At 42.0% G+C, this 13,372-nt stretch overlaps 2 pseudogenes; one reads left to right on the forward strand and one right to left on the reverse strand.

Moving 5' to 3' along the window:
* On the forward strand, window positions 5,657-6,606 carry LOC106501736 (annotated as a pseudogene).
* Window positions 12,141-13,086, reverse strand: LOC102188520 (annotated as a pseudogene).

Here is a 13,372-nt window from a genome sequence, read left to right on the forward strand (position 1 = left end):
TCTGACTTGGTGGCTTCGTCTTGTTTGCTAGCTCTAGGCTTATCATTGAAGTTAACTAGGACGGGGTGAAACGATACTTCTTTAGACCAGCAGAGGGTCACCCTGATTATAAAGCCCTTGTTTTCAGCCCGCTTTCCCCCTTGATGTCACTCACATCATCACTAGCACATCGTGTCGTTGTTTCGATGCTCAGTCGTGTCCAGCTCTTTCGTGACCCCATGGACAGGGGTCCACGGAACCCCCACAGGGTTCCTCTGTTCATGGGGATTTCTCAGGCAAGATTATTAGAATGCATTGCCATTTCCTTCTCCAGGGGATTGTCCCAACCCAGGGACTGAATCCGTGTCTCCTGCATTACAGGCAGATTCTTTACCACTGAGCTGCTTGGGAAGCCCCTAGCACATCCAGAAAAGTTAAAAGAGTGATGGCTAAGGGCATACGCTTTAAAATCTCTCTCACCTGGGTGTGACTCTTGAATTTATTTTTTATTAGGTGTGGAATTTTATGAAGTAATCTAGCCTCTCAAATCCTCAGTTTCCTTAACACCAAAATGTGGATAATAATAATCCATACCTTATAACACTGTAGGATAAAGTTGTAGAAAAATGTAACTTTCCTGTCAACTCATAATTACCTTAATAAATATCATAAGCATTGTGTAAATATTATGCTACCTAAGTCATGAGGATAAAATGAAATATATACACAGTTGCATATATAAAAAGCTCTTACTAGAGATTATAGAACAAAGTATATGCTAAAAAGTTCTTTATATTAGTTTGGGGTGAACAAATACAATTGTCTTTATGCTCTGGGTGTGAAAGTTGTGAAGGAGAAGATGGTAAAGGAGAGTGGTTACTAGTAAACGGAAGCTGTGATATAGGCTTCAAGTCCAAATGAAAAAATTTAGAATGTGAAAGCAGATCTGAACGCTAATCAAATGCAATTTCAACCCTAGATTTTTGTGATGCAGATTATAGGTGACGGCCATGGGAGTAAGTTGAAGCAGAAGAAGGCTGTTTCACCCCGAGGTAAAATATGGATCTCAAAGAATAAATTCAGCAAATGACCCCTACAGCCAATGACGGGTAGGGAAGACACAGTGAGGCCTGCTGCAGGGCTCAGAAGATCAGTGTGTGTGTGCTCAATAGCTCAGTCGTGTCCAGCTTTTTGAGATTTCATGGACTGTAGCCCACCAGGCTCCTGTGTCCATGGAATTTTCCAGGCAGGAAAGAGCAGCCTGGTGGGCTACAGTCCATTTCCTATTCCAGGAAATCTTCCCGACCCAGGGATTGAACGTATGTCTCTTGAGCCTCCTGCATTGGCTGGTAGATTCTTTACCACTGTGTCACCTGTACGAGGAAAGACTAGTTAAGAAGAGAGGCTATCACACTTCAAAAATAATCCACAACCTGAAGACTTGAATATTGCATCCTACTTTTTTCAAACCAAGATAGAAACCATGCTTTCATCCTAATATATTATTAGAGCTAACACTCATCAGGCTTATGCTTATTGCTTCTCATGCATTATTGTATTAACTTTAACTGTGGCCCCATTCACAGTACATCTTTGTTTTTAATGATGAAAAATGTGAGGTTCAGAAAACTTAAGTTAGGAAAGTGTCTCCCGAGAGTAAATGGTAGGGTACTCTTAGAATGCTCTCCACTCTTCCCAGATCTTGAGGTCTTACACTCAGCGCATTTTCTTCTGCGCTCTTCTTGCTGGTTGGATGTATTTGCTGTTGCAGTCATTCTGCTGCGTATGCATGTCTCTGTTACCCCACTGAAGTCCCAAATCCAGAGACAGTATATTAGCTCTTTCAGTTTTCCTAACAGCTAATACTGAGTGTGGTCCAGTGGATTCAATGAAAGACATAAGTTGAATTAATTCACTTCAATTCAAATTTCAGTTAATATCATGAGAACTAGGAACTAGTCTATCCAACCACAAAGCTTGCCTCTGCCAGTTACTTTTCATGTAAATCAAATTAAACAATCTTTTGGAGCCTAAGTTATCCCATAAAATCAGTGATGGTAATCACTAATGACTATGAACCTCATAGCATTGTGGAAAGGATGAAATGAATATACGTGCATGCAGTCAGTCTTCAGATTCACAGATTTCCTATTTACAGATTTTCCTATAGTTAAAATTTATTTTAATGCTAAAATAAATATTTGCAGAACTTTTGTGGTCATTTAGGGACATGTTCAGAGTGGTGAAAAATCTGCGTTGCTTGACATTCACATTTCCAGCAGAGGCTGAACGAGGCAATCGCTCTGCCTTCTTAGTTCCATTTCCATATTGTAATTGTTTTTTATTTTTAAATATTTAATTAAAGGGTAATTGCTTTACAATGTTGCATTGGTTTCTTCCATACAACACAACGAATCAGTCATGGTGTAGTGAAGTCACTCAGTTGTGTCCGACTCTTTGTGATCCCATGGACTGTAGCCTACCAGGTTCCTCCATCCATGGGATTTTCCAGGCAAGAGTAATGGAGTGGGTTGCCATTTCCTTCTCCAGGGGATCTTCCCAATCCAGGGATTGAACCCAGGTCTCCAGCATTGTAGGCAGATGCTTTTATCGTCTGAGCCACCAGGGAAGTCTATCAGCCATAAATATATACATATGTCCCCTCCTTCTTGAGCCTCCCTCCCTCCCACCGCCAACTGCATCCCACCCCTTTAGGTGGGATTGATCGCCTTGTGTTATACAGCATCTTCCCCTGGCTGTCTCTCTTACACACGGCGATGTCTCTGCTTCAGTGCCCCTCTCTCAGCTCATCCCACCCTCTTCTTTCCCCCGTGTCCACAAGTCTGCTCTCCGTGTCTGGGACTGTATTCCTGCCCAGTAATGGTACAGCTCATTTGCACCATTTTTCTAGATTTCATGTATACGTGCTGTTGCTTTTCAGTCGCTAAGTTGCGTCTGACTCTTTGCAACCCCACAGACGGCAACATGCCAGGCCTCCCGTCCCTCGCCACTTCCCGGAGTGTGCCCAAGTCTGTTGTCCATTGAATCGGTGGTGCTATCCAACCGTCTGATCCTTTGCTGCCCTCTTTTTCTTTTCCCTTCAATTGTCCCAAACCTCAGAGTCTTTTCCAATGAACTGGCTCTTTGCATCAGGTGGCCAAAGTATTGGAGCTTCAGCTTCAGCATCAATTCTTCCTGTGAGTATTCAGAGTTGATTTCCTTTAGGGTTGCTAGTTTGATTTCCTCGCAGTCCAAGGGACTCTCAAGAATATATATATATATATATATATATATATATATATATATATATATATGTGTGTGTGTGTGTGTGTGTACTACAATTTCTTTTTTGTTTGTTTGCCACTTTATTTTTTTACTGAAGTATAGCTGATTTACAATGTTGTGTTAGTTTCTGGTGTATAAGAGTGATTCAGTCATACATTCTTTTTCATATTATTTTCCACTGTGGTTGATTACAGGACTGAATATAGTTCCCTGTGCTATACAGGACCATGTTGCTTATTCATTCCGTGTCTAATAGCGTGCATCTGCTAACCCCGAGCTCCCAGCCCAGCTCTCCCCACTCCTGTGCCCCCAGGCAACCGCAGGCCTGCGTCAGTGCGTCTGTCTCTGGCTCACGGATAGATCCATTTCTGTCGTATTTTAGATCTCACATGTAGCTGATACCGTACAACATGTCTTTCTCTGTTTTACTTCACATCGTATGATGGGCTCTAGTTCCATCCTTTCAGTTGCAAATGGCATTATTTCATTCTTTTTGTGGCTGAGTACTATTCTTTCTCTCTCTCGTGTGTGTGTGTGTGTGTGTGTGTGTGTGTGTTTGTGTCTCACATCTTCTTTATCCACTCAGCTGTCAGTGGATAAGTAGGTTGTCTCCGTGTTTGGGCCATTGTCAATGGCACTGCTGTGAACGTAATGAAAGTGCCTCAGTCATGACTCTGTGACCCACTTTGTGACTCCATGGACTGCAACCTGCCAGGCTCCTCTGTCCATGGATCTCTCTAGGCCAGAACACTGGAGTGGGTAGCCAGTATTCTTCCCCTTCTCCAGGTTATCTCCCCAAGCCAGGGACCGAACCTAGGTCTCCTGCATTGCAGACGGACTCTTCACCATCTGAGCTGCCAGGGAAGCCCATGTACTTCACAACACTGTATTGGTTTTGCCATACATTGACATAAATCCACCACAGGTGCGTGTATCTGTTTGAACTATACTTTTGCCCTGATATATGCCAAGAGTGGGATTTATGGATCACATGGCAACTCTATTTTTAGCTTTTTAAGGCACCACCATGCTTTTCTCCATAGTGGCTGCACCAATGTACATTCCCACCAACAGTGTAAGAAGGTTCCGTTTCCTCCACATCTTCTCCAGCGTTTGTTATTTGTAGACTTTTTAATGATAGCCACTCTGACCAGTGTGAGGTGGTACCTCATTGTGACCTTGATTTTGTGCGCCACTTTGAATAATCCTCAAACAGGCCAGGAGCAACATAAAAGTATCTCCCAGCGAATTCCCTGGCGGTCCAGGGGTTAGGACTTTAATTTCTTTAACCATTCATCTCCTGATGGACACCTAGATTCTTCCATGCCATGGTTATATATAAGTGTTTTCATGCAGTCTTTCTAGAGTCAGTTTTTCACATTTTAATCCTTCCTGTTGTGTGACTTTTTTAATTTAAAAATTAAATTTTCCTGAGTGTAGTGCTAAAAGAAGACTGTGATTAGCCTTAAGGAGAATATAAGTATATGACGCATAGAGCTGTTGGCTGTGAGACCAGTGTTAATGAATCAACAGTATATATTAAATAAGATGTCTTTAAAGAGAAACACACCTAAGCAATATTTTGTGTCGATTGATGAAAATGTGACCAAAGTCTTGCAGGAAACTATCTGTGTATTTTTGCTAGGAGCAAAGAAGCACTCATGAATTCATTGCTCACTGTTACTTCATAGAACCTAACTACTACAGATGGTGGGGATCAGCTGTGACATATATATGTATGTGTGTGTGTGTGTGTGTGTGTGTGTGTATTCCTGAAAGTGAGCACTGCAGAAGGGTAAGCTGCTTCTCTTCTCAGTGGATATAATTTGGAAGATGGAGTCATTCCAGATATATGATGACCTTCAATTAAGTTCAGTTCAGTCACTCAGTCATGTCTCACTCCTCGCTACCCCACGGACTGCAACAGGCCAGGCCTCCCTGTCCATCACCAACACCAGGAGTTTACTCAAACTCATGTCCATTGAGTCAGTGATGCCATCCAACCATCTCATCCTCTGTCGTTCCCTTCTTCTCCCGCCTTCAATGTTTCCCAGCTTCAGAGTCTTTTCAAGTGAGTCAGTCCTTTGCCTCTGGTAGCCAAAGTATGAATAGTATGACGACCTTAGACAAGGTGGTCATAACCCTTTCTTTACCTCAGTTTCTCATATACAAAATTAGTAAATGGGGTGACTGATCCATGAAACCCTTCAATTTCAACTATTAATTTTTTTACTAATTTTCTTATGTGTATGCTTTAGAGCTGGAGGACAAATTATCGCTGTGATTGGAATAGTTCACAGGGCATTTATGCATCCCAGCTCCACTGGTCCCTGTCCTTTTCATTCCTCTGCTCCTTTACTTCTCACTGTTGCAGAGCATCCTTGATTCCTAAATGACACCCGTGGAGAACAAATCGGAAGTGACTGAATTCATCCTCCTAGGACTTATTGATGCCCCAAGACTTCAGGTCCCACTCTTGATGATGTTTACCCTCACTTACCTTATCACTCTGGTTGGAAATCTGGGGATGATCACGTTGATTCTGCTGGACCCTCACCTTCACACTCCTATGTGCTTTTTCCTGAATAATCTCTGTGGTGGACTTTGGTTACTCCTCAGCACTCACACCCAGTGTGACAGCAGGATTCCTCAGAGGAAATAAGGTCATTTCTTACAATGCACGTGCTGCTCAGATGTCCTTTTTTATAGCCTTTGCCACTGTGGAAAATTACCTCTCGGCTTCAACGGCTTTTGACCGCTACGCAGCAGTGTGCAAGCCCCTGCATTATGCCACCTCCACGACGACAAATAGATGTGCTTGTCTTGTCATCGGCTCTTATGCGTGTGGTATTCTGAATGCCTCTGTAAATGTTGGAGATAACTTCAGCCTCTCTTTCTGCAGGTCCAGTGTGGTCCATCACTTCTTCTGTGATGTTCCAGCAGTCATGATTCTTTCTTGCTCTGATAAGCACATCAGTGAGTTGGTTCTTGTTTATATTAATACCTTCCACGTGGTTTTCACTCTCATGATTATCTTTATTGCCTACTTGCTCATATTTATCACCATTCTCAAGATGCACTCCGCTGAGGGATACCAGAAGGCTTTGTCCACCTGCACTTCTCACCTCACTGCTCTCTCCATTTTTTAAGGGACAGTCATCTTCATGTACTTACAGCCCACCTCCAGTCATGCCACGGATACAGATAAAATGGCTTGTTTTCTATGCTATGATCATCCCTATGCTAAACCTTGTGGTCTATAGCCTGAGGAACAGGGAGATCAAAAGTGCATTCAAAAAGGTTGTTGAGAAATCAAAATTGTCTCTAGGATTAGCTCTTTAATAATGTAGGATCCAGAAAAGTTAGAGTCATCTCTAAGGTATCCTTTACTCAGTGACTCACATGTTAAGGCCCACACTGCACTTATCTTCCTAAGGAGATATCCCCCCATCATATGATGTCAGATTCTTAGTAGAAACAAACATCAGTTCAGTTCAGTTCAGTCACTCAGTCGTGTCCAACTCTTTGCGACGCCATGAATCGCAGCACACCAGGCCTCCCTGTCCATCACCAACTCCCGGAGTTCACTCAGACTCACGTCCATCGAGTCGATGATGCCATCCAGCCATCTCATCCTCGGTCGTCCCCTTCTCCTCCTGCCCACAATCCCTCCCAGCATCACAGTCTTTTCCAATGAGTGAACTCTTCGCGTGAGGTGACCAAAGTACTGGAGTTTCAGCTTTAGCATCATTCCTTCCAAAGAAATCCCAGGGCTGATCTCCTTCAGAATGGACTGGTTGGATCTCCTTGCAGTCCAAGGGACTCTCAAGAGTCTTCTCCAACACCACAGTTCAAAAGCATCAATTCTTCGGCTCTCTGCCTTCTTCACAGTCCAACTCTCACATCCATACATGACCACAGGAAAAACCATAGCCTTGACTAGATGGACCTTAGTCGGCAAAGTAATGTCTCTGCTTTTGAATATACTATCAAGGTTGGTCATAACTTTTCTTCCAAGGAGTAAGCGTCTTTTAATTTCATGGCTGCAGTCACCATCTGCAGTGATTTTGGAGCCCAAAAAAATTAAGTCTGACACTGTTTCCACTGTTTCCCCTTCTATTTCCCATGAAGTGATGGGACCGGATGCCATGATCTTTGTTTTCTGAATGTTGAGCTTTAAGCCAACTTTTTCACTCTCCTCTTTCACTTTCATCAGGAGTCTTTTTAGCTCCTCTTCACTTTCTGCCATAAGGGTGGTGTCATCTGCATATCTGAGGTTATTGATATTTCTCCTGGCAATCTTGATTTCAGCTTGTGTTTCTTCCAGTCCAGCGTTTCTCATGATGTACTCTGCATAGAAGTTAAATAAGCAGGGTGACAATATACAGCCTTGACGTACTCCTTTTCCTATTTGGAACCAGTCTGTTGCTCCATGTCCAGTTCTAACTGCTGCTTCCTGACCTGCATACAGATTTCTCAAGAGGCAGGTCAGGTGGTCTGGTATTCCCATCTCTTTCAGAATTTTCCACAGTTTATTGTGATCCACACAGTCAAAGGCTTTGGCATCATCAATAAAGCAGAAATAGATGTTTTTCTGGAACTCTCTTGCTTTTTCCATGATCCAGCAGATGTTGGCAATTTGATCTCTGGTTCCTCTGCCTTTTCTAAAACCGGCTTGAACATCAGGAAGTTCATGGTTCACGTATTGCTGAAGCCTGGCTTGGAGAATTTTGAGCATTACTTTACTAGCATGTGAGATGAGTGCAATTGTGAGGTAGTTTGAGCATTCTTTGGCCTTGCCTTTCTTTGGGGTTGGAATGAAAACAGACCTTTTCCAGTCCTATGGCCACTGCTGAGTTTTCCAAACTTGCTGGTATATTGAGTGCAGCACTTTCACAGCATCATCTTTCAGGATTTGAAACAGCTCCACTGGAACGCCATCACCTCCACTAGACATAATGATATTAATTATTATCATTTGATGACAATGCACATGAAAACACAGGAGAATACACCAGCCTAGGACTGGAACGCATTCCTTTGTCCCACGTAGGCAGGTGCAAACCGGAGCAGGAAATACGTTAAATAAATAAATCGCATGTGCCTAGTTCTTCTAAAAGGAAAGAGTTTTAAATGACCAATGGGGTGCCATATGATCCAATAATTCCATGCCTGAGAATATATCAGGGCAAAACTATAATTCAAAAACATACCTGCACCCTTATGTTCTTATCAGCACTATTTGCAATAGCTAAGACGTGGAAATAACCTCGATGTCCACTGACAGATGAGTGGGTAAAGTAGACATGGTACATGTATACGATGGAATACTACTCAGCTCTAAAAACAAGAATGGTGTTTGTACAACAGGGAGGGACCTGGAGATTATCATACCAGATAAAGTAAGTCAGAAAGACAAACACCTGTGATATCCTTTACATGTGGAATCTAAACTACTATACAAATGAACTTATCTACAAAACAGAAACTGTCTTGCAAGACACAAAGAACAGACTGGTGGTTGCCAAGGGGAAGGGAGATGAAGGAGAGCTGAATCAGGAGTTTGGGATGAACAGAGGCAAACTATCACATATGAAATGGATAAACAGCAAGGCCCCACTGTATAACACGCTGTTTCCAGTTCCCCCATCTATTTACCATGGAGTGATGGGACCAGATGCCATGATCTTAGTGTTTTGAGTGCTAAGTTTTAAGCCAGCTTTTTCACTGTCTCATCTGCATATCTGAGGTTTTTGATATTTCTCTCGACAATCTTGATTCCAACTTGTGCTTCATTTAGCCCAGCATTTTGCCCAGCATTTAACTGCATAGAAGTTAAATAAGCAAGGTGACAATATACAGCCTTGACATACTCCTTTCCCAATTTGGAATAAGTCCATTGTTCCATGTCCGGTTCTAGCTGTTGCTTCTTTACCTGCATACAGATTTCTCAGGAGGTATTCTCATCTCTCTAAGAATGTCCCACAGTTTGTTGTGATCTACACAGTGAAAATGGACATGGATTTGGGTAAACTCCAGGAGTCAGTGGTGGACAGGGAGGCCTGGCGTTCTGTGGTTCATGGGGTCGCAAAGAGTTGGACACGACTGAGCAACTGAACTGAACTGAAGACAATCAAAGGCTTTAGCGTAGTCAATGAAGTAGAAGTAGATGTTTTTCTGGAATTCTCTTGCTTTTTCTATGATGCAACAAATGTTGGCAATTTGATCTTTGGCTCCTCTGCCTTTTCTAAATCCATCTTGTACTTATGTATATATTCAAACTAAAACATAAATTCCATATAAGAAATAGCTTCATCTGCTTTGTTCATAACTCCTCGGTAAAAGTGAGTGAAAGCATTAGTTGCTCAGTCATGTCCAACTCTTTGTAGCCCTCCAGACTTCTCTGTCCATGGAATTTTCCAGGCAAGAATATTGAAGTGGATAGCCATTCCCTTCTCCAAAGGATCTTCCTGACCCAGGAATCGAATCTGGGTCTCTTGCATTGCAGGCAGATTCTTTCTTGTCTGAGTCACCGGGGAAGCCCCCAGTCCTTGGTACCTAAACCAATTTCTGGATCAAAGGAGAGTTAAATAAATATTTTTAAATGACTGAATGTATGAATGGATGGATGGATGAAGCTTTTATTTCAGCTTCACGCATCAGGATGAATATATTACATATTTGAATCAGGATATTTATAATTCATTCATAAAATAAACCTTCTATGTAAAATTAGCATTTCAAGAGGCATGACTGGTGTTTTGTTTGACTGAAATATTTTCTACATTGTCACTCAATGTTTTTAATTCCCACTGACAGACACAATGATTATCTGTAAACTTTGTCATCATTCCTTAGAAATGATATCTCATTGACCACACATCAGATCAATTGTATTTAGTAAGTCATAAAAGACAAAGAGCTGACTTATTTGAAAAGATCCTGATGCTGGGAAAGATTGAGGGTGGGAGGAGAAGGGGACGACAGAGGATGAGATAGCTGGATGGCATCACTGACTCAATGGACATGAGTTTGAGTAAACTCTGGGAGTTGGTGATGGATAGGGAGGCCTGGTGTGCTGCAGCCCATGGGTGGCAAAGAGTCAGAGATGACTAAGCAACTGAACTAACTGAACTGAAAAGACAAAATGTACCAAACTATTTTAATGCTTAATATCTGAGTTGGTTATGGTAATGCAGTTCATTCCAGTGATTCTAAGCTTCCGTATCATGTAAACATAATAGTACTTATCAATAGTAAACATAATCTACATTAAATATCCGAGTAGAATAATATTTGTGTGTTTTGTTTTGATCCTTGGGGAGTTCAATTCTGTAATAAAGATGCCATAGGAACTTGCACTGATATTCCTTTCTCTGTGTCTACATACTTAGAGGCTTCTGTACTCCCAGTATTTGCAAGACTGCGTTTGGATGTACTGAGATGGACACCAGTGTGGACAGATGTTGTAATCCAAATATATTCTCTTCTGGCTCCAAGTTTATGATGATAGTGACGTGTCTTCTACTGGGGCCATTTAAAAGCTGCTTTTTAAACTTTTAATATTTTATTTTTAATCGTGGGGTAATTATAATATTGTGTACAGCACCGTGAAATGGCCATAGGTGTACATATGCCCCCTCCCCCTTATACTCCTCTCCCACCCCTCCCCCTCCCAGCCCTCTAGGTTGTCGCAGGTCACCAGGAAAGCCCCACTGGCTGTCTGTTTTACATGTGGCTTGTGTGTGTTCCAGCGCTACCGTCTCAGATCGCCCCACCCTCTCCTTCCCCCACTGTGTCTCTATGTCTGTGTCTTGTTTGCTGCCCTGCACATGGGGTCACTGGTGCCATCTTTCTAGATGCCACATATGTGTGTTAATCTATAGTACTTGTCTTTCTGACTCTCTTCATTCTGTACATTAGGCTCTAAGTTCATCCATCTCATTAGAACTGACTCAAATGTGTGCCTTTTTATAGCTTAGTAATATTCCATTGTGTATATGTACCACAACGTTCTTATCCATTTATCTGTCAATGGATATCTAGGTTGCTTCCATGTGCTAGTTACGGTAAATAATAAATGCCTTTAGAATATGTTTTAGATTTACAGAATAGGAGCAAAGACAAGGTGAGCCACAAAACAGAAAGAACTTGGATTACTGTCCTACTGAGTTTCCATAGAACGACTAACTGAACAATATATGAGCAAGGAAAATCTCTGTGGTTAAGCCACTGTCATTTTGGACTTTGCTTGTATAACAGCAAATATTATAGTATTATTTATACCAACTAACATAAAAAGATTCCCCAAAGACAATCTGGATGCTGCTTGCAAGAAGTGGAAGGACATTGTGGCAAGAAATACCATGAAGTGTCTACAGCACAATTTAATTTCACTAATATTTGTCAATTGTCAATCAGCTTCTAAAACATAACCAGGAGAAAAAAAAAAAACCCACAAGTTTTGGGGAAAAAAAGAGACCATTCCAACCAAATTTTCTTATCTAAGGAAACTTACTAAAGTCTTCTGAGCTTCTTGGATGTGCTTATATTCATGGTTTTGTGTGTCCAGTGTTTTACTTATATGCTCGTGTTGTTACATGGTAGAGAAAATATGAACATATGAATGAATCAAATATAATTATAAAGTTTATTACAAGCAGGGCACCCAAAACTCAAAGACCCCTGTGGACATCCTCATTCAGGTATCACAGAATTGGACATAACGTTTTCTTTCTTCTTGATGATAGACTTTTGAAGGAGAAATGGTAATATTATTTCAGTAATTTAGAAGTAGTGTGGGCCCGAAAATGTGGATAATTTCATGGTTAAAGACAGGAGAGGAATGAAACTAGGTTATTTGAAGTATTACCGCTTTAAAAGGTGAAGCCTAGAGACAAGCTTGCTTTTTCAACTGACTTCTTGTAAGCACTTTTAACCTCCTTGTTTCTTAAACTATAGACCAGGGGGTTCCGCATGGGGATGACCATCGTATAGAACACAGATGTGATTTTGTCTGTGTCCATGGAATGACTGGAGCTGGGCTGGGAGTACATAAAGATGGCGGTCCCATAGAAGATGGAGACTGTGGTGAGGTGAGAAGTGCAGGTGGACAAAGCCTTCTGATATCCCTCAGCCGAGTGCATCCTCAGAATGGTGACCAATATGAACAGGTAGGAAATCAAGATAACCAAGAGGGCAAAAAAGATATTGAAGCTTGCCACAAAGGCAAGAACTAGCTCACTAACATGTCTATCAGAGCAAGAGAGAGCCATGACTGCTGGAACATCACAGAAAAAGTGATGGACTAGATTGGACCTACAGAAAGAGAGACTGAATGTGTCCCTGATGTGAACAGAGGCATTCAGAAAGCTGTAGATGTAGGAGCCTGCAGCCAGACCTGCACACACACTGGGTGTCATGGTGGCTGTGTAGTGTAGGGGTTTGCACACGGCTGCATAGCGATCATAAGCCATTGAGGCCAAGAGGAAATTGTCCACGGTGGCCAGGGCTACGAAAAAGAACATCTGAGCAGCACACGCATTGTAGGAGATGACCTGGTCTCCCATAAGCAGCTCGGCCATAACCTTGGGAGTGGCAGCTGTGGGACAGCAAAAGTCCACGAAAGACAAGTTACTAAGGAAAAAGTACATGGGAATGTGAAGACGAGGGTCCATGAGAACCAGAGCACTCATCCCCAGGTTTCCAGCCACGCTGAAGAGGTAGATGAGGGTACACACGATGAACAAGGGCACCTTGCAGTCCGGGGGCACTGGTTAGTCGCAGCAGGATGAATTCAGTCACTTCTGTATTATTCTCCATGGATGCGGTTTGGGAATCACAAGAGGCCCTGGAGCAATGAGAAACAAAGGAACTGAGAAATTGAATGGAGAGAAATTGAAACAGGTAACTAGATGATTGGTGGGTAGGTAGATGTGCATTGCAGCATTACGGAAGTAATTATAGCTTCAATATTATTCATATAAATATGGCTTTGACAACAAGTTTTGATGCATATTAATAAATTATAGAGTTATGCATTGTTGAAACTGAAGGGTCTTTACGGTTCATCTCCTACTGTCTAAATTTTATAAATTTATAAACTGAA

This window comes from Capra hircus, chromosome 15 (assembly GCF_001704415.2).
Source record: "Capra hircus breed San Clemente chromosome 15, ASM170441v1, whole genome shotgun sequence".
In the NCBI taxonomy this organism is placed as follows: domain Eukaryota; kingdom Metazoa; phylum Chordata; class Mammalia; order Artiodactyla; family Bovidae; genus Capra; species Capra hircus.